Below are 19,876 nucleotides of genomic sequence, written 5' to 3' on the forward strand. Positions count from 1 at the left end.
GACGTATACTCTCTTGTGTTTGCATGCTAAGTTGATTCAGTCTTGTCTGACTCTATGCACAAGTAAAGCTAACTCTGCTCAAAAAATTGAACAGCGTTCAATCAGAACTGTGTTTTCTCTCACTATCATGGTAGGAAGGCATTATGACAACTAACATTCTTGATCAATAAGATCCATCTGATGAAATAAAAGGGGAGAAAAGATCAAACCCCTATTTCCACCTAAAATCAGATTCAGGTAGTCAGCATCTGGGGGAGAGTTCCCTCTGGCCTGGCACAGAACTCCTCTATCAGAGAAACCTAGCCTCCAGGATCCTTTCTGAAGTATTCCACACAAAAGTATTAGTATATTTGCATCAACTTCCACTCAGTTCAGTTCAGTCACTCAGTTGCATCCGATTGTTGGATCACAACAAACTGTGAAAAATTTAACTTCCACTGATCAGAGGCCTTTTCTTGATTCCTTTGGATGACAATAATTTGATTATGTTTTGATTGGAGGAAACTCCTCTGAAACTCTTCGGTGATGTTGTTGTCCAGTCACTCAGTTGTGTCCGACTCTTTTGCTTACCCATGGACTTCAGCACACCATGCTCCCCTGTCCTCCACTATCTCCCAGAGTTTGCTCAAAGTCATGTCCATGGAGTCAGTGATGATATTTAACCATGTCATCCTCTGCGGCCCCCTTCTTTTGCCTTCAAGCTTTCCCAGCATCAGGATCTTTTCCAGTGAGTCAGCTCTTCACATCAGGTGGACAAAGTATTGGCACTTCAGCTTCAAATCAGTCCTTCCATTGAATCTTCAAGGTTGATTTCCTTTAGGATTGACTGCTTTGATCTCCTTGCTGTCCAGGGACCCTCGAGAGTCTTCTCCAGCACCACAGTTCGAAGGCATCAAGTCTTCAGTGCTCAGTCTTTTTTATTATCCAGATATCACATCCATATTTGACTACTGGAAAAACCATAGCTTTGACTAGATGGATCTTTGTAACTGAAGTAATGTCTCTGCTTTTTAATACACTGTCTAGGTGGGCCATAGATTTTCTTCCAAGGAGCATGCATCTTTTAATTTCATGGCTGCAGTCATTGTCCACAGTGATTTTGGAGCCCAAGAAAATAAAGTCTGTTCCTGTTTTCATTGTTTCCCCATCTATTTGCCATAAAGTGATGGGACAGGATGCCATGATCTTCATTTTTGAATGTTGAATACCACCTTCAACATGGTCTTCATGGTGGTCTTCGTTTTTGAAGACCACCTTAGAGCTGAACATATAGCCAGTTTTCTATTTCCAACTTCAAAAATAATTTGAGAGTTTTCTAATGACCTCTCTGGATGACAAACAGATTACTTCTTTGTTTTTAACTTGATCAAGCATAAGAACAAGGAGAAAATTGTTAACATTTCTCTGGCTGTGCATTTTGGCAACACACCAGTTTCAGCTGTTTAATTTACAGCAATATGGCTGTGGGCAAGTCAGGCTAATGAGGGAAACTAAAGATTTAGAGTTAAATATTAAATTTATCTTAGTTTTTATTTCTTGCTGTTCCAACCAATAAAAAACATGCCTCTGGGATATTCTAGTATGAATGTATCTAGCCCATGGTGCCTTATGTACAGCCAGAAAGACATGGAACTCTAAATTGCACATGGAATGGCCATAGCGTTTGTTTTTTCTTTATTTTACATTGATGGTATAACCTCTACTGGTTGGGAATGTGATACATTGATAAGGTTTATGCTGGAAGTAGCTTGGCTGAGGGTTTTCAGTGTAGGATAATAGTAAGCTTTTCTCTTTGGGGAATTTAATGCAAGCCAGTGCCCTGGGTGGGCTTTCCTGATAGCTCAGTTGGTAAAGAATCCGCCTGCAATGCAGGAGACCCTGGTTTGATTCCTGGGTCACGAAGATCTGCTGGAGAAGGGATAGGATACCCACTCCAGTATTCTTGGGTTTCCCTTGTGGCTCAGCTGGTAATGAATCTGCCTGCAATGTGGGAGACGTGGGTTCCATCCCTGGGTTGGGAAGATCTGCTGGAGAAGGAAAAGGCTACTCACTCCAATATTCTGGCCTGGAGAATTCCATGAGCTGTATAGTCCATGGGCTCACAAAGAGTTGGACATGACTGAGCAACTTTCATTTACCTACTTACTAGTGCCCTGGGTAAGCAGAGCAGCAAGGATGAAGGTAAAGCTATGGTGAAGGCTTGTCCTGACTTGTGAATCTTGATATTTAAATCTGATTTCATGCATGAAGAATACAACAGACCCCCTCTCATTGGTGATTTCACTTTGGGAGGTTTTCAGTTACCGAAGGTCAACCACAGCCTGAAAATATTAGATAGAAAATTCCAGAAGCAAACAATTCATAAGTTTTAAATTGTGTGCCCTTACAAGTAACATGAGGAAATCTCCTGCTCTCCAGCTCTGTCCCTCCCAATCATAAATCATCCTTTTGTCCATCGTATCCTTTTAGTCACTTAGTAGCCACCTCAGCTGCCAGATCAATTGTCACAGTACTGTCATGCTTATGTTCAGGTAACACGGAAATGTTAGTTGCTCAGTCATGTCCAACTCTTTGCGACCCCATGGACTGCAGACAACCAGGCTCTTCTGTTAATGGAATTGTCCAGGCAAGAATACTGGAATGGGTTGCCATGCCCTTACCCAGGAGATCTTCCTGAACAAGGGTTCAGGTAACCCTCAGTTCAGTTGCTCAGTCATGTCCGACTCTTTGCGACCCCATGAACCGCAGCTTACCAGGCTGCCCTTTCCATCAACAATTCCGGGGTCCACCCAAACCCATGTCCATTGAGTCAGTGATGCCATCCAACCACCTCATCCTCTGTCATCCCCTTCTTCTCCTGCCCTCGATCTTCCCCAGCATCAGAGTCTTTTCAAATGAGTCAACTCTTCACATCAGGTGGCCAAAGTATTGGAGTTTCAGCTTCAACATCAGCCCTTCCAGTGAACACCCAGGACTGATCTCGTTTAGGATGGACTGGTTGGATCTCCTTGCAGTCCAACAGACTCTCAAGAGTCTTCTCCAACACCACAGTTCAAAAGCATTGATTCTTCAGTGCTCAGCTTTCTTAATAGTCCAAATCTCACATCCATACACGACCACTGGAAAAATCATAGCCTTGACTAGACGGACCTTTGTTGACAAAGTGATGTCTCTGCTTTTAAATATGCTATCTAGGTTGCTCATAACTTTCCTTCCAAGGAGGAAGTGTCTTTTAATTTCATGGCTGCAGTCAGCATCTGCAGTGATTTTGGAGCCCAGAAAAGTAGTCAGCCACTGTTTCCACTGTTTCCCCATCTATTTGCCATGAAGTGATGGGACCAGATGCGATGATCTTAGTTTTCTGAATGTTGAGCTTTAAGCCAACTTTTTCACTCTCCTTTTTCACTTTCATCAAGAGGCTTGTTAGTTCTTCACTTTCTGCCATAAGGGTGGTGTTATCTGCATATCTGAGGTTATTGATATTTCTCCCGGCAATCTTGATTCCAGCTTGTGCTTCCTCCAGCCTCATGTTTCTCATGATGTACTTACTCTGCATATAAGTTAAACAAGCAGGGTGACAATATACAGCCTTGACATACTCCTTTTCCTATTTGGAACCAGTCTGTTATTCCATTTCCAGTTCTAACTGTTGCTTCCTGACCTGCATACAGGTTTCTCAAGAGGCAGGTCAGGTGGTCTGGTATTCCCATCTCTTTCAGAATTTTCCACAGCTTATTGTGATCCACACAGTCAAAGGCTATGGCATAGTCAATAAAGCAGAAATAGATGTTTTTCTGGAATTCTCCTGCTTTTTTGATGATCCAGTGGATGTTGGCAATTTGATCTCTGGTTCCTCTGCCTTTTCTAAAACCAGCTTGAACATCTGGAAGTTTATGGTTCATGTATTACTGAAGCCTGGCTTGGAGAATATGGAGCAATTGTTCGGTGGTTTGAGCATTCTTTGGCATTGCCTTTCTTTGGGATTGGAATAAAAACTGACATTTTCCAGTCCTGTGGCCACTGCTAAGTTTTCCAAATTTGCTGGCATATTGAGTGCAGCACTTTCACAGCATCATCTTTTAGGATTTGAAATAGCTCAACTGGAATTCCATTACCTTCACTAGCTTTGTTTGTAATGATGCTTCCTAAGGCCCACTTAACTTCACATTCCAGGATGTCTGCCTCTAGGTGAGTGATCACACCATCGTGATTATCTGGGTCATGAAGATCTTTATTGTACAGTTCTGTGTATTCTTGCCACCTCTTCTTAATATCTTCTGCTTCTGTTAGGTGCATACCATTTCTTTCCTGTATTGAGCCCATCTTTGCATGAAATGTTCCACTGGTATCTCTAATGTTCTTGAAGAGATCTCTAATCTCTAGTCTTTCCTATTCTATTGTTTTCCTCTATTTCTTTGCCTTGATCACTGAGGAAGGCTTTCTTATCTCTCCTTGCTATTCTTTGGAACTCTGCATTTAGATGGGTATATCTTTCCTTTTCTCCTTTGCTTTTCGCTTCTCTTCTTTTCACAGCTATTTGTAAGGCCTCCTCAGTTCATTTCAGTTCAGTTCAGTCACTCAGTCATGTCCGACTCTTTGTGACCCCATGAATCGCAGCAAGCCAGGCCTCCCTGTCCATCACCAACTCCCGGAGTTTACTCAAACTCATGTCCATCGAGTCGGTGATGCCGTCCAACCATCTCATTCTCTGTCGTCCCCTTCTCCTCCTGCCACCAATCCCTCCCAGCATCAGGGTCTTTTCCAATGAGTCAACTCTTCACATGAGGTGGCCAAAGTATTGGAGTTTCAGCTTCAGCATCAGTCCTTTCAATGAACACCCAGGACTGGTATCCTTTAGGATGGACTTGTTGGACTTCCTTGCAGTTCAAGGGACTCTCAAGAGTCTTCTCTGACACCACAGTTCAAAAGCATCAATTCTTTGGCGCTGAGCTTTCTTCACAGTACAGCTCTCACATCCATACATGACTACTGGAAAAACCATAGCCTGGACTAGATGAACCTTTGTGGGCAAAGTAATGTCTCTGAATTTTAATGTGCTATATAGGTTGGTCATAACTTTCCTTCCAAGGAGTAAGTGTCTTTTAATTTCATGGCTGCAGTCAGCATCTGCAGTGATTTTGGAGCCCAAAAAAATAAAGTCTGACACTGTTTCCTCGTCTCCCCATCTATTTCCCATGAGGTGATGGGACCAGATGCCATGATCTTAGTTTTCTGAATTTTGAGCTTTAAGCCAACATTTTCACTCTCTTCTTTCACTTTCATCAAGAGGCTTTTTAGTTCCTCTTCACTTTCTGCCATAAGGGTGGTGTCATCTGCATATCTGAGGTTACTGATATTTCTCCCGGCAATCTTGATTCCAGCTTGTGCTTCCTCCAGCCCCGCATTTCTCATGATGTACTCTGCATATAAGTTAAATAAACAGGGTGACAATATACAGCCTTGACATACTCCTTTTCCTATTGGAAACCAGTCTGTTGTTCCATGTCCAGTTTTAACTGTTGCTTCTTGACCCGCATACAGGTTTCTCAAGAGGCAGGTCAGGTGGTCTGGTATTCCCATCTCTTTCAGAATTTTCCAATTTCCACAGTTTGTGAAGGCCTCCTCAGACAGCCATTTTTTGTTTTTGCATTTCTTTTACTTGGGGATGGTCCTGATCCCTGTCTCCTGTACAATGTCATGAACCTCCATCCATAGTTCATCAGGCACTCTGTCTATCAGATCTTGTCCCTTTAATTTCTTTCTCACTTCCATTTTATAATCATAAGGGATTTGATTTAGGTCTTACCTGAATGATCTAGTGGTTTTCCCCACTTTCTTCAATTTAAGTCTGAATTTGGCAATAAGGGGTTCATGATCTGAGCCACAGTCAGCTCCTGGTCTTGTTTTTGCTGACTGTATAGAGCTTCTCCTTCTTTGGCTACAAAGAATATAATCAATCTGATTTTGGTGTCAGCCATCTGGTGATGTCCATGTGTTGAGTCTTCTCTTGTGTTGTTGGAAGAGGGTGTTTGCTATGACCAGTGCATTCTGTTGGCAAAACTCTATTAGCCTTTGCCCTGCTTCATTTCATATTCCAAGGCCAAATTTGCCTGTTACTTCAGGTATTTCTTGACTTCCTACTTTTGCATTCCAGTAACCTATAATGAAAAGGACATCTTTTTGGGGTGTTACTTCTGAAAGGTCTTGTAGGTCTTCATAGAACCATTCAACTTCAGCTTCTTCAGTGTTACTCCTCAGGGCATAGACTTGGATTACCGTGATATTGAATGGTTTGCCTTGGAAATGAACAGAGATCATTCTGTCGTTTTTGAGATTGTATCCAAGTACTGCATTTTGGACTCTTTTGTTTACTATGATGGCTACTCCATTTCTTCTAAGGGATTTCTGCCCACGGTAGTAGATATAATGGTCATCTGAGTTAAATTCACCCATTCTGGTCCATCTTAGTTTGTTGATTCCTAGAATGTTGACATTCACTCTTGCCATCTCCTGTTTGCCCACTTCCAATTTGCCTTGATTCATGGACCTAACATTCCAGGTTCCTATGCAATATTGTTCTTTACAGCACCGGACCTTGCTTCTATCACCAGTCACATCCACAACTGGGTGTTGTTTTTGCTTTGGCTCAATACCTTCATTCTTTCTGGAGTTATTTCTCCACTAATCTCCAGTAGCATATTGGGCACCTACCGACCTGGAGAGTTCACCTTTCAGTGCCCTATCTTTTTGCCTTATCATACTGCTCATGGGGTTATCAAGGCAAGAATGCTGAAGTGGTTTGCCATTCCCTTCTCCAGTGGACCACATTCTGTCAGACCTCTCCACCATGACCTGACCGTCCTGGGTGGGCCCACATGGCATGGCTTAGTTTCACTGAGTTAGACAAGGCTGTGGTCTGTGTGACCAGATTGGCTAGTTGTCTGTGATTGTCATTTCAGTCTGTCTGCCCTTTGATGCCCTCTCTCAGTGACTACCATCTTACTTGGGTTTCTCTTACCATGGACGTGGCATATCTCTTCATGGCTGCTGCTCCTGACTTTGAATGTGGGGTAAGTGACAAATAGATTCAAGGCATGAGATCTGATAGACAGAGTGACCTATGGATGGAGATCCGTGATACTGTGCAGGAGACAGTGATCAAGACCATCTCCAAGAGAAAGATATGCAAAAAGGCAAAATGGTTGTCTGAGGAGGCCTTACAAATAGCTGAGAAAAGAAGAGAAGCTAAACGCAAAGGAGAAAAGGAAAGATATACCCATATGAATGCAGAGTTCCAAAGAATAGCAAAGAGAGATAAGAAAGCCATCCTCAGGGATCAATGAAAAGAAATAGGGGAAAACAATAGAATGGGAAAGACTAGGGATCAGAGATTGCTTCAAGAAAATCAGATATAACAAGGGAATATTTCATGCAAAGATGGGCTCGATAAAGGACAGAAATGGTATAGACCTAACAGAAGCAGAAGATATTAAGAAGAGGTGGCAAGAATACACAGAAGAACTGTACAAAAAAGATCTTCATGACCCAGATAACCATGATGGTGTGATCACCCACCTATAGCCAGACATCCTGAAATGTGAAGTTAAATGGGCCTTAGGAAGCATCACTACAAACAAAGATAGTGGAGGTGATGGAATTCCATTTAAGCTATTTAAAATCCTAAAACATGATGCTGTGAAAGTGCTGCACTCAACATGTCAGCAAGTTTGGAAAACTCAGCAGTGGCCACAGGACTGGAAAAGGTCAGTTTACATTCCAGTCCCAAAGAGGGGCAATGCCAAAGAATGTTCAGACTACCACACAATTGCACTCATCTCACACACTAGCAAAGTAATGCTCAAAATTCTCCAAGCCAGATTTCAACATTACGTGAACCGTGAGCTTCCAGATGTTCAAGTTGGATTTAGAAAAGGCAGCAAAACCAGAGATCAAATTGCCAACATCTGTTGGATCATCAAAAAAGCAAGAGATTTCCAGAAAAACATCTATTTCTGCTTTATTGCCAAAGCCTATATGCCAAAGCCTTTGACTATGTGGATCACAATGAACTGTGGGAAACTTCTGAAAGAGATGGGAATACCAGACCACCTGACCTGCCTCTTGAGAAATCTGTATGAAGGTCAAGAAACGACAGTTAGAACTGGACATGGAACAACAGACTGGTTCCAAATAAGAAAAGGAGTACGTCAAGGCTGTATATTGTCACCCTGCTTATTTAACTTATATGCAAAATACTTCATGAGAAATGCTGGGCTGGAAGAAGAACAAGCTGGAATCAAGATTGCCAGAAGAAATATCAATAACCTCAGATATGCAGATGACACCACCCATATGGAAGAAGCCAAAAAGGGACTAAAGAACCTCTTGATGAAAGTGAAAGAGGAGAATGAAAAAGCTGGTTTAACTCTCAACATTCAAAAAACAAAGATCATGGCATCTGGTCCCATCACTTCATGCAAATAGATGGGGAAACAATGGAAACAGTGAGAAACTTTTTTTTTTTTTTGGCTCCTAAATCACTGCAGATGGTGACTTCAGCCATGAAATTAAAAGACACTTGCTCCTTGGAAGAAAAGCTATGACCAACCTAGACAGCATATTAAAAAGCAGAGACATCACTTTGCCAACAAAGGTCCTTATAGTCAAAGCTATGGTTTTTCCAGTAGCTATGTATGGATGTGAGAGTTGGACTGTAAAGAAAGCTGAGCACCGGAGAATTGATGCTTTTGAACTGTGGTGTTAGAGAAGACTCTTGAGAGTTCATTGGACTGCAAGGAGATCCAACCAGTCACTTTTAATGGAAATCAGTCCTGAATATTCATTGAAAGGACTGATGCTGAAGCTGAAACTCCAATACTTTGGCCACCCGATTCGAAGAACTGACTCATTGGAGAAGATCCTGATGCTGGCAAAGATTAAAGGCAGAAGGAGAAGGGGATGACAGAGGATGAGATGGTTGGATCTCATCACTGACTTGATGGACATAAATTTGAGCAAGCTCCGGGAGTTGGTGGTGGATCTGGAAGCCTGGCATGCTGCAGTCCATTGGGTTGCAAAGAGCCAGACACAACTGTGAGACTGAAGTGAATTGAGATACGGCTCCCTTCCATTATCTGATAGATACTCTCTCTTTCTCTTTCCTGTACTCCTTCACTAGTTTCCATCCTTTCCATGTCCCCCTAAATGTGGACATTAACAAGGTTCTGTCCTGTGTCTCTTCTGCTCTCACACCACCCTCGCATGAGCGGAGGCGTGACCTGGGAAGTTTCCACTCCTTCCCACATGCTGATGATTCTCAACATCTCCAACTCCAACCTTTCCCAAGTCCCATGTTCACAAGCGCAACTTGATCCACACCCCACATAACCCAAACTCAACCAAACTAATAGTCCACCACTCAGACTATTTAGCACATCAGTGCCCCAAGACTCCCGTACCGAAACCCAAACCGAAGGGTCTGTTAGAGATGCCCTACTCAACAGCATGGAGCAGCCTGGAAAGTCTCACACTAAGTTTTTGTTTTTCATTTGTCAACAAAGTTAGTAGTTAATCTCTTAGGGAGAGGAGTCGAAAGATTTGAGATTATGATTGCTGCTTAAAATTGGGAGGAATGGGCAGACCCTGAGCAGTTATCCAGGAAATAGGCAGATATGTGCAATCAGGAAGGGAGCACAATCCATCAAAGTGCCCTGGTCCACATGTGACGTATGTGCCAGATAGCTTTTGATCTGTTACAAATTAAGAAATTTAAAATTCCCAAACAAAGCAGAACTCCAGAGGATAGTGCCAAGCTAATGGGATTATAGCACTGGAAAACAGGTCAATGGAAAGACATCTGCCTTTTAAACTGACACAAATAGCTCAGAAGTGCTGGGCTGCTGCTTCGCTTAACCTAGAAGTGTTTCTGAAGGTCGGTACAGGGTCGCTCTTTACATAAAGCTTGTCTTTCCTGTAGAAAACAGGCATTCGTTTCTTCTTGGGTATCTTTCAGAGAGGGCACTAGGGGGATTTGTCAGACTTCAAAGCAGGGAAAAGAAAAACACTTCAAGATAACACTCTCTGGCCTATGTATACACATGTCAACTGCCCACGCCTCCAGGATTCCTCTCACAATCACTGGAGTCCTGAGAAGTTGAAGAAAGTGGACACTAGCATTTTAGGAGAGTGTACCGGCCACAGCTAAGTGCCACCAGCTGCATTGCGGGGAAGGCTTTGACTTACTTCTTGGTGCCTTAGTGTATTCCCCTGTGATATCAAGTAGCTGCATGAGGCTGTAAGGGTCTCTGCTGCTCTATGGTTCTGGGATCATAGCATATATTCCTAGTCATGTGTAACCTGAATTTCAGCACATCGCACCAATGTCTGGGTGTGAAAAGAACAGGATATTACTTATGTGATAATCTGGTTCAAAAAGTTTTAACCTGGATCTATTTATGAGGAAACAATCAGACAGATCCCAGCTGGGAGACAATTGGCAAAACAACTGGCCTGCACTCTTCCAAAATGCCACCATATGGAAAAGTTCAAAAAAAAAATTTAAATAAGTCATGCAAATTGTTCCAGACTCTAAAAAACCAAAGAGACATGATGACATACAACTATTAGGATACTTGGAGTAGTTTGACTAGGGACTATATATATTAGTTAAAATATATGCAATATATAATATAGTTAAATATATGACATAGTATATAATAATGATATTGTGGTTATGCAAGAGAATGTCCTTGCTTTAGAAAATACAAGCTGAAATATCTCAGGGTAAAATGTCATGATGTGTGTAATGGTTCAGGGACAAAAAGTATATGTGTGTGTGTGTGCAAGTGTGGAGAGAGAGCCTAGAGTAAAGGTGGCACGATGCCTGCAGCTGGTGAGTCCAGTGGAGAGTGTGAAAACTTTCATTGTACTCTTCTGTCCACTTTCCTTTGGGTCTGAAATTTTCTAAAATCAAAAGACGGGATTTAAAAAAAAAATATGTGTCAGGCTTTCTTACCAGGGCCAGTGCCCAGGATGAAGGGAAGGAACAGAGAAGGCAGACGAGCCAGGGTCGGGGGACAAGCCCTGGTTTCTTTGGGGGAGACAGACATCTTGAGCACACACCATCAGAAAGGAGAGTGAGCGTGTGGAGGCTAGGCCAGACAGATAAGACAGCCGGAGAGGGGCTTACTTCCCTGCTGGTCCAGTGTTTAGGACAAAGCACTTCCAATGCAGGGGGCGTGGGTTCTATCCATGGTTGGGGAACCAAGATGCCACATACCATGCAGTATGGCCCAAAAAAATAGGCCAGAGAAAGATGCTCCCAGGATCCACTCTTCTTAGAGACAGGACTGAAAAAGAGGGCTCCTGGGGACCTGAAAACTCTAACAGAGAAAGAGAAGCCGCAGTGCCAGTGTGGACCAGAGCAATACCCGTGGAGCAAAGGACACAGTACTCAGGAAAATAATATTAGGCACCTCTTAAAGCTTCAGGTGGTCTCCATAATTGGAGCACTTGGGATCTCACCTTAAAGACTAGGGAAATCATGGTACAAACTTCCAGGTACAAGATGAATAAGTACTGAGTATAGAATGCACAACATGATGACTAGCTAGCACTGCTGCAGGGTATGTTTGAAAGTCCCTGGGTGTAGATCCTAAAAGTTCTCATCACAAGGTAAAAATATTTTGCTAACTATCCAAGGTAATGGATGTTAACTAAACTTACTGTGGTACCCACTTAGCAATATATGTATGCTGTATACCTTAACATACACTGCTCTCTGCCAGTTATATGTCAATAACACTAGAGAAAAAAATGGCTGGGGTATCTGTTCCAAGTATGCAGAGAAAATCTGGACAGATTTGATCAGTAAGTCCACCAAGTTCCTTGCAGCACATTGGAAGCATCAGTGGGTTCATTCTGAGAAGAGGGAGGTACCGAGAGTGGGGTTTGGGGGGAATGCAGGTGAGTAGGATGCAGAGGGAAGACATGAAGCGAGTTAGGGCAGAAAAAAGTAGAGTCCAGGTCAACTTAGGGGCTTCCCTGGTAGCTCAGCTGGCAAAGAATTTGCCTGCAATGCAGGAGACCCCAGTTCAATTCCTGGGTCAGGAAGATCCCCTGGAGAAGGGATAGGCTATCCACTCCAGTATTCTTGGGCTTTCCTGGTGGCTCACATGGTAAAAAATCTGCCGGAAATGCGGGACATCTGAGTTCGATCCCTGGGTTGGGAAGATCCCCTGGAGAAGGGAACAGCTACCCACACCAATATTCTGGCCTGGAGAATTCCATGGACAGAGGAGCCTGGCAGATTACACTCCATGGGGTCACAAAGAGTTGGACACGACTGAGTGACTTTCACTTTCAGGCCAGCTTAGACAGTGCCCCAGTGGTAATCCACATCAGATGGGATTGTCCGCCTTAGTCAGTGCAAGAATGGATGCTTTTGGCAGACACAGCAGTCCTTGACTGTAACACCCATCACTCTGGAGGCTTCCCTGAGAAGTGTGTTAGAGACAAATTCTGCATCCGAAGGTATAGAACAGTGATTCTCTTACCTTAAATGAGCGCTGGACTCACCCAGAGGGCTTGTTCAAGCCCAGAGTGACAGGCCCCACCTATCCACAGTTTCTGGTCCACAAGGTGTGGGGTGGGGCCCAGGGATTTGAACTTCTGACAAATTCCCAAGGGATGCTGATGCTGCTGATCCTGGGACCACACTTTGAGAATGACTGACATGACATAGAGCAAAGGAAAAGAGAGGGGTGTCTCCTGCAGCCAGCTGCACTAGCCGTATGCAAGATGGAGAAAGGAAAAGGGACCAACTTTATCCTGAGCAGCCGAAGGACAGGTTCAATATTTGAAAACTCAGCTGGATGTTTTTTAAAAGTCATGGGGAAGCAGTGGAGCAACAAGGGAGGACGTGCCCTTTCTGCAGTAGGGGAAACGAACATTGCTCGTGGGATGGGATTGAAAAGTGAAGGAGGACAGCACAGGGCGTAGTAGCCACTGAAGGACCAAGGCCCCTGGAGACACAGGCTCTGGTTCAGGGATCTGCCAGAGGGAAACTCCAGGAAAGGAGACAGGATTCCCAGGCCTAACCTATGCCTGCCTCCCTCAGCCAATGAGGCCCACCCCCTGAAGCCCCATGGCCTGCTTCCTAAGACCTTTCCTGACACCTAAGTAAATAGCAGCTAACATCAGGCAAGTAAACTGGCTTATCACACTCTTTTCATCAAAATAAGAGCTGCCATTTATTCAGTGTTTAATGAGATCCTCATGATCACACCAGGAACTGCATTATGACACTGGTATCACAGATAAGAAATCTGACACTTGGGTGGGTTGAGTATCTTGCCCAAGGTCACACAGCAAGGATGAACTTAGAATGGGTGCTTCCTCACTTTCCTCCTGGAAAGGAAGCTCCCCCTAGGAAACATTTGCATACATGTGCGCTAAATAGATTCAGTCGTGTCCAACTCATTACAGCCCCATGGACTGTAGCTTGCCAGGCTCTTCTGTCCATGAGATTTCCCAGGCAAGAATACTGGAGTGGGTTACCATGCCCTCTTCCAGGGAATCTTCCCAACCCAAGCATCGAAGCTGAGTCTCTTATGTCTTCTGTATTAACAGGAGCTTCTTTACCACTAGGGCCACCTGATAAGCCCCAGGAAACATTTACGGGGGCATAAACCTAGAGAGGGGGCTTCCCCAGTAGCACTAGTGGTAAAGAACTCACCTGCGAATTCAGGAGACATAAGAGACTCGGGTTTGACCTCTGGGTTGGGAAGGTTCCCTGGAGGATGGCATGGCAACCCACTCCAGTATTCTTGCCTGGGAAATCCCATGGATAGATGAGTGGTGGCCTATAGTCCATGGGGTCGTGAAGAATAGGACACAGCTGAAGCAACTTAGCATGCATGCATGCAAACCTAGAGAAGAGAAGGGATGAGGGACAGGAAGAAGAACACCACCTGCCCCTGCAAAAGGAGGCTTTAGCATTCATGCAAACCCAGCTGCTCCTTCTGAAATCATCTTATGAGAAAATCTTACATCCATGAACTGACCTATTTTCTTGTTTCTCTTCTGAGTTAGAAAGCCCTCATAATGTAAAGCAAATAAAGAAAAATGCCTGACTCATACTCCTCTTAAAACCTGCTGCCTAACCCAGGAGACAGCTTTCAGTTCAAGCCTGTTTGCAGTGCACAACGCCCACAGCTGGACCCGTGGCACATCACCAGCTGGTAACACCGTGAAGGAGCGAACCCAAGAGTCACTTGTGCATCTTACCAAGGGGCTGAGAGGTGTGTTTCGCTTGGGAGAGGCAGTCAATCAGGCATCATGAACCTGAATACAAGCCTGCAGCATGGACTTAAAGAGCTTTGATCTGTTTGTAAAGCTGGTAAAAATGTCTCCATGGGCGCCAAAGTCAAATCCAATACTGTCAAGTAGGTTTGCTAGAGAGCATCTTCCCTCCCGGGGACATATTTGTATGAGGTGTAAAAACATCTGACAAAGATAAAAGCTGGGAATCTCATGACTTAACTGCAGTCACACGAATGCCCCAAGCCAAGTTTTAAAACAGAAACGATGTCTTTAGCCTCAACCACTTCCCCAGTATTGCCACTATGAAAAACTGTCCTCTCTAGACCCTTGGTCACTATGAGCACAAACAGAAACATGGTTACAGATGGACTCTGGAAGGAAAATTTACTTCTTTCATGTTATTTTTTTGCTGAGAGAAAATCAAGCAGAAATGCATTCCAACTTTTTACAAGTCAATGATAATAGTTTACCTTGAATTTTTACCTTCTAAATGATTGGTTTGGTGAATTCCCTGGTGGTCCAGTGGTTAGGCCTCTGCACTTTCACTTTTGAGGGTCCAGTTTCAATTCCTGGTCAGGAAACTAAGATCCCATGAGCTGCGTGGCATGGCTGAAAAGAAAAAAGATTAATCTCTTTTCAGAGTACTGTTGCTCCTGGAAATAATGGGAAAATACTGAATAACTGTAAAGGGTTAATATCAGTTGAGCTAACAGCACTGGGCGCTCACCCAGGAATGGGACTCTTCAACTCTCCTGGTGCTTTCTCAAAAAACGGATGTCATGAAAAGTGTCTCATCCATTATACTGAGTTTCTGGGATAGCATATCATCTCAAGAGAACCAGAAAGATACTTCTGGCCACCAACCTTCAATGAAAAGCAATAGATAATGGGCTCAAAATGAAAAGCATGCTTCATATTTTCTGTTCTATTTCAGCACCCTCTACTATATTTAGTTTCATGGTTAAGACCTATGTGATAGGTCCATACAGTTTTGTTTTTGGTAATTTCTGTTTAGTCTATCAGTTGTCACATACTATGAGAGCTGGAAGCAGGTGGTGGGCCCCAAATTGCTGCAAAAAATGACATCAAGCCCATGAAGTAAGAGGCAGAAAGAGAATGTCATGGAAAAGAGGATCTAAAATTGTATTAATAAGGAACACAACTCATTAGAAAGAGATCCTTACTTCTTAAGTATTTTGATTGCAGTTGCAGAGCAAAACTTGGCAGGCTGAGCTACATAAGGTTCTTAAAGTCATTAGTTAACTCATTCCATGCAAATAATCTTCCAAGTCATTCAGTTGAGATATAACTTAGATATATCTGGAATACCACTGGAATTTCCCTTGGGGCGAGCTGGGAGCTATCATTTCCCAGCTATGCCAGGCCAGGCTGCCCTTCACTTACTGATCCCCAAGAGGTGACAGATCTCCTGCGAGAGCCTGGGAGGAGAAATTGCCCACACCCAGCACTGTATTTTGCCTTTCAGGAGCAGCCCGTTCTCTGCTGTCTCCCACATAGCCATTCTGTGTGCCTCCAGCCTACCAGAGCAGGTAGAAATTATAATTCAAGTGAGGAAATGATAGGAAACCCGTCGGGCAATAGATCTACGCTTGTTTACTGATCAGCATTACCGGTAAAAAAGGCAGATAGTTTTAATCAAAGTATCTTCCAAGGAGGACAGGTTGTCCTCTTCCACAACAGCTAGGAAATGCAAACACACTTTTCTTTGTAGGCAACAGGGCACAATGTGATGGGACTGCTCTTGCTACAGATGGGCCCAGACATGGCCCACTGCGCCTTACCCTTTGCTGAGAGAGGATGGCCCCCTTGCTGAGGACGACATGTTAGTTCACACCCTCTATCCAGGCATGTGTCTTCCTGGGTCAGTTTGAAACACTACTCCTGCCCAGGCTCCTTGCTTTCACCCGGCATTGTCTGCTGCCCAGCACAGAGGTGGACACCGTGTGCTCCTCCACTCTGTGGTCCCATGCAGCTGAGCACCAGGCAGCCGTGCCCACGAGAGGGTTCAGCTGCATTTCAGGGACATGGCATGGGTGAACCCCTTTGCAAGCCTAACTTGCCAAACTACTCTAGAGACTAGAAATGACATTGTTAACAGGCCCAAGTCTTATGCATGCCTGCTTCTTGGACACCTCAGTCTATTAATTCACACTTGGTCTTTATATCACATTACCTTCTGGACTTTTAAAAACATAATTAATAAAAAAAAACCATAATTGATATTAACCACATGAGAAACTAATGTGTATTTAATGATGTTTATGGATTACTTACAATACACCAGATAGAAACATGGACCCTACACACAAAGAATCCATAGGGGGAAAAAAATGAAAAAAATACAATAATGTTTATTAAATGTCCTAGCAGAGGACAGGAACAAGAGCTGTGTGGCATTATTCCAGCTCTCTGAGACAAGGTGGATTTAATGATACCTCATCTTTTAGATTTATTGAGGGGATAAAAGAATAACATGGCAAAGAGCTAGTATGTATTTAATGGATCACTTTTTTTTAGTCTCCTTATTGTTCCTACCACCTCTCCCACCCCATAACTGTGATAGAACTGGGGTGGTTAGAGCATATCCAGTTAGGATTAAACATTTTAAATCCCCAAGAGAAGACTGATTACATGGACTTCCAACTTTGGGTGCCAGACTATGTACTGCCATTGTGAACTGGAGTTCACCTGCCCAAGTCATTGATTCAAGGGGGTAAGATAACATGTAAATTATTGAATTCACACTGTGGATGAGAACAATATACAGGTAACTAATGAACAACCACATATACCAATTTATAAATAGCATAGCTTAGAGTACTATTATTGCATGAAACTCCATTTTCCCTTCACCAGTAACTGCTGGAGCCATACCAGCAATTCCTAGTATGACTAAGGTAATTGTCCCTACTCTTACTTGGCAGGCATCCTTCTTATTCTTTCATCACCTGGATCCACAGATCCTCTTCTATGTGCCTGTACTGCCTTAGACTCAGGTAAGAGGGCCCTACCTTGGTCTCAGCACTTTAGAAAAGCCCATTCTGTCCTCCCCATGGGGCACATCTAGAGCCCAGGTTCCCTTCTAGGTCCCTCTGTCAGCATCCAGGATCCTGGAATCCCCTGCCAATAGCCCTGAGCCCACTTCCAAGCTGCACATACTTCTTTCTTGGGCTGTCTACTCCAGGATTAGACCTTGATAATGGTGTGTGTACAATCCCAAAGCCAGTGGTGTGGTCAAGGGGTGTCTATTGCCAGACAATATCGCTGGAGCTCAGATAGACATGCAACTGGTCATAGGTGTACAGGTGGTCTCTTGCTATGTGGTTGGAGCCCGGGTGATAAGAAAAGGAGGTAGATCATAGGCCAGAGGACAATGCAGAATCTCTACTTGAACCTGCTTCCAGGTCTTTATGAAATTGCATTTACCAAAGTAGGGGGTTATACCATGTTTTATTTACCAGTTTTTAAACCTGATTAATAGTTTTTAAATATTCAGACCTATATTATGTGAGTTTCCTGTTGTACTCTTGTCCTGAACCCTAGAAGTGTTAGGAGGAGGCCTGCTCTTCTGTCCCCTTACCAATATGTACTTTGTGACTATTTCCTTGTATCAGATCCCTCTTTACTAACTGCATAATATTCTCTGTGCCTGCAGCTGCTCACAGTTCAGATTTTATATATAGTCTTTATCAACTGCATTTGCTTCCTCTAATACCCTAATAAACATCTGCTGCTTATCACTTATTGTGGCTTTTTATATATTCAGGGGGTTAGAGCTTAGAGTTTAGTCTTTTTCTTAGTCTCTTCTATTTTCTACTCAGTCTTTTTAGTGGGAAATGCAGTTTCCAAATTGAGTCTGAGCATCCAGAGTGATGGGTACATATTCTGGTATCTCTATGCAATGCCCATGTTAGCTGACACAGTTAAACCATTTCATTACCAATCCCTGGCCTTCATTTGCCCAAATGGTTGGATGCTAAAGGAGGCCCTGTCTACCTGGGGATCCAGAAAGGAGGGAGAATTTCAGCTGAGATGTATAGGAATTTGTCTGCTGGGGAGTGCTAAGATTATACTTCAAATCTATGATGCATCTCCTGCATCTCCCTCAAAGCAGGCAGATTACCGCTGAGCCATCAGGGAAGCCATGATGCACTAGGTAAATTAATTATAAGCATAAAAGCAAAACAGTCATGTACATACCTACTGGGAAACCCTCAGATATAGCCAAAGATTTTAATCCATGATACAGAGTTGAAAGCCCTCTCTGAGTGCTAATTCCTACATAGCAGACAATGTGGGGATACTAATCAATAAAACAATGGGAAAAAAAAATGAGAAAAGATTTGATCTAGCAACCCCCCTGTGGCCTTGCCATACTCTTGGTGATAAAGATAATTCACTAAGATATTACATTAGAGAGAAGACAATTGTGGAACAGGATTGTTATGGCATTCACAAGTTTTACATCCCCCAGTCCCTGCATAACCCAAAAAGATGATAGTCATTTCCAAATTTATATGCAAATTTTCCCTCTGGTAGAAGTATCTGAAAGCAAAATTGGTCCATTGAGTTAATCACTGAGCAGGGCACTTCAATGTGCTCCACTTCTGACATCTAATCAGCAATACAGCTGCATTTAAATACTGAAGACTTAAAGGATTTGGCTTCTGAAGCAAGGGATTTTCTAGATAATCTTGCCTATAAGGTCCCTGACTTGTGCAGGCAAATGCTGCTGACTATGAACCACGGGAAATTACAGTGCAGTGGTTATATATCTGCTTTTCTCCTGTGTATATTGTTAGGAGTTTTTCATTATAATTAACATTTGCTTGTGAAAAGCTCCATTTCTCAATTTTGCTGTTGACTTAACAGAAACCAAATTTGCAAGTACACGTTCATGCCTTGTCCTTCCCCTCTCCGACTAACTCCAACACCAAGCCAGGCACACAGTTAGAATGCAGCACAGTGGTCCTTAAAGTGAGTCAAGAGGTTCTGCTCAAAAATTTCCCAGGCTAGAGCTCAGGCCAAGATTTTGCTTTTTCTATGAATGGAAAGAATCTAACAGAGCAGAAAGCAAAATTTAAATTTATGCTAAAATAAAAATGCTTCTAGGTGACTGTGGTGTAGCTTATGCAAAAAAAAAAAAAAAAAGGAATCATTACAATAGGGCAATCAGCTTCCATTAAATAAGTCTAAAATAAGGAGATGGGGGGAGTTAAAGGATGAAAAGAAATTTTTAATTAAAAAAAAAGAGAAGAAGAAGAAAAGGAAAAAAACAAAAAAGGAAAAGAAAAAAAAAACCACACTGAAGTGTTGCTTTCAGTGCCCCCTGCCGGAGTGCTTGTAATTATGCTTGTTGGAATATTTAGCATAATTAGTCTTCAGCTGCCCATTTCAGTTTTGCTCAAGACATAAATGTCAAGTCAAAGCTATTAAAAAGCATGTTCTTGAGAAGCAGATACTCAGAAGGAGAATTGTGCAGGTAGCAAAGGTATACTGCTGGAAATCACAAATGCCACTGAATATTTGTATT

This window comes from Dama dama, chromosome 8 (genome assembly GCF_033118175.1).
Source record: "Dama dama isolate Ldn47 chromosome 8, ASM3311817v1, whole genome shotgun sequence".
Classification (NCBI taxonomy): domain Eukaryota; kingdom Metazoa; phylum Chordata; class Mammalia; order Artiodactyla; family Cervidae; genus Dama; species Dama dama.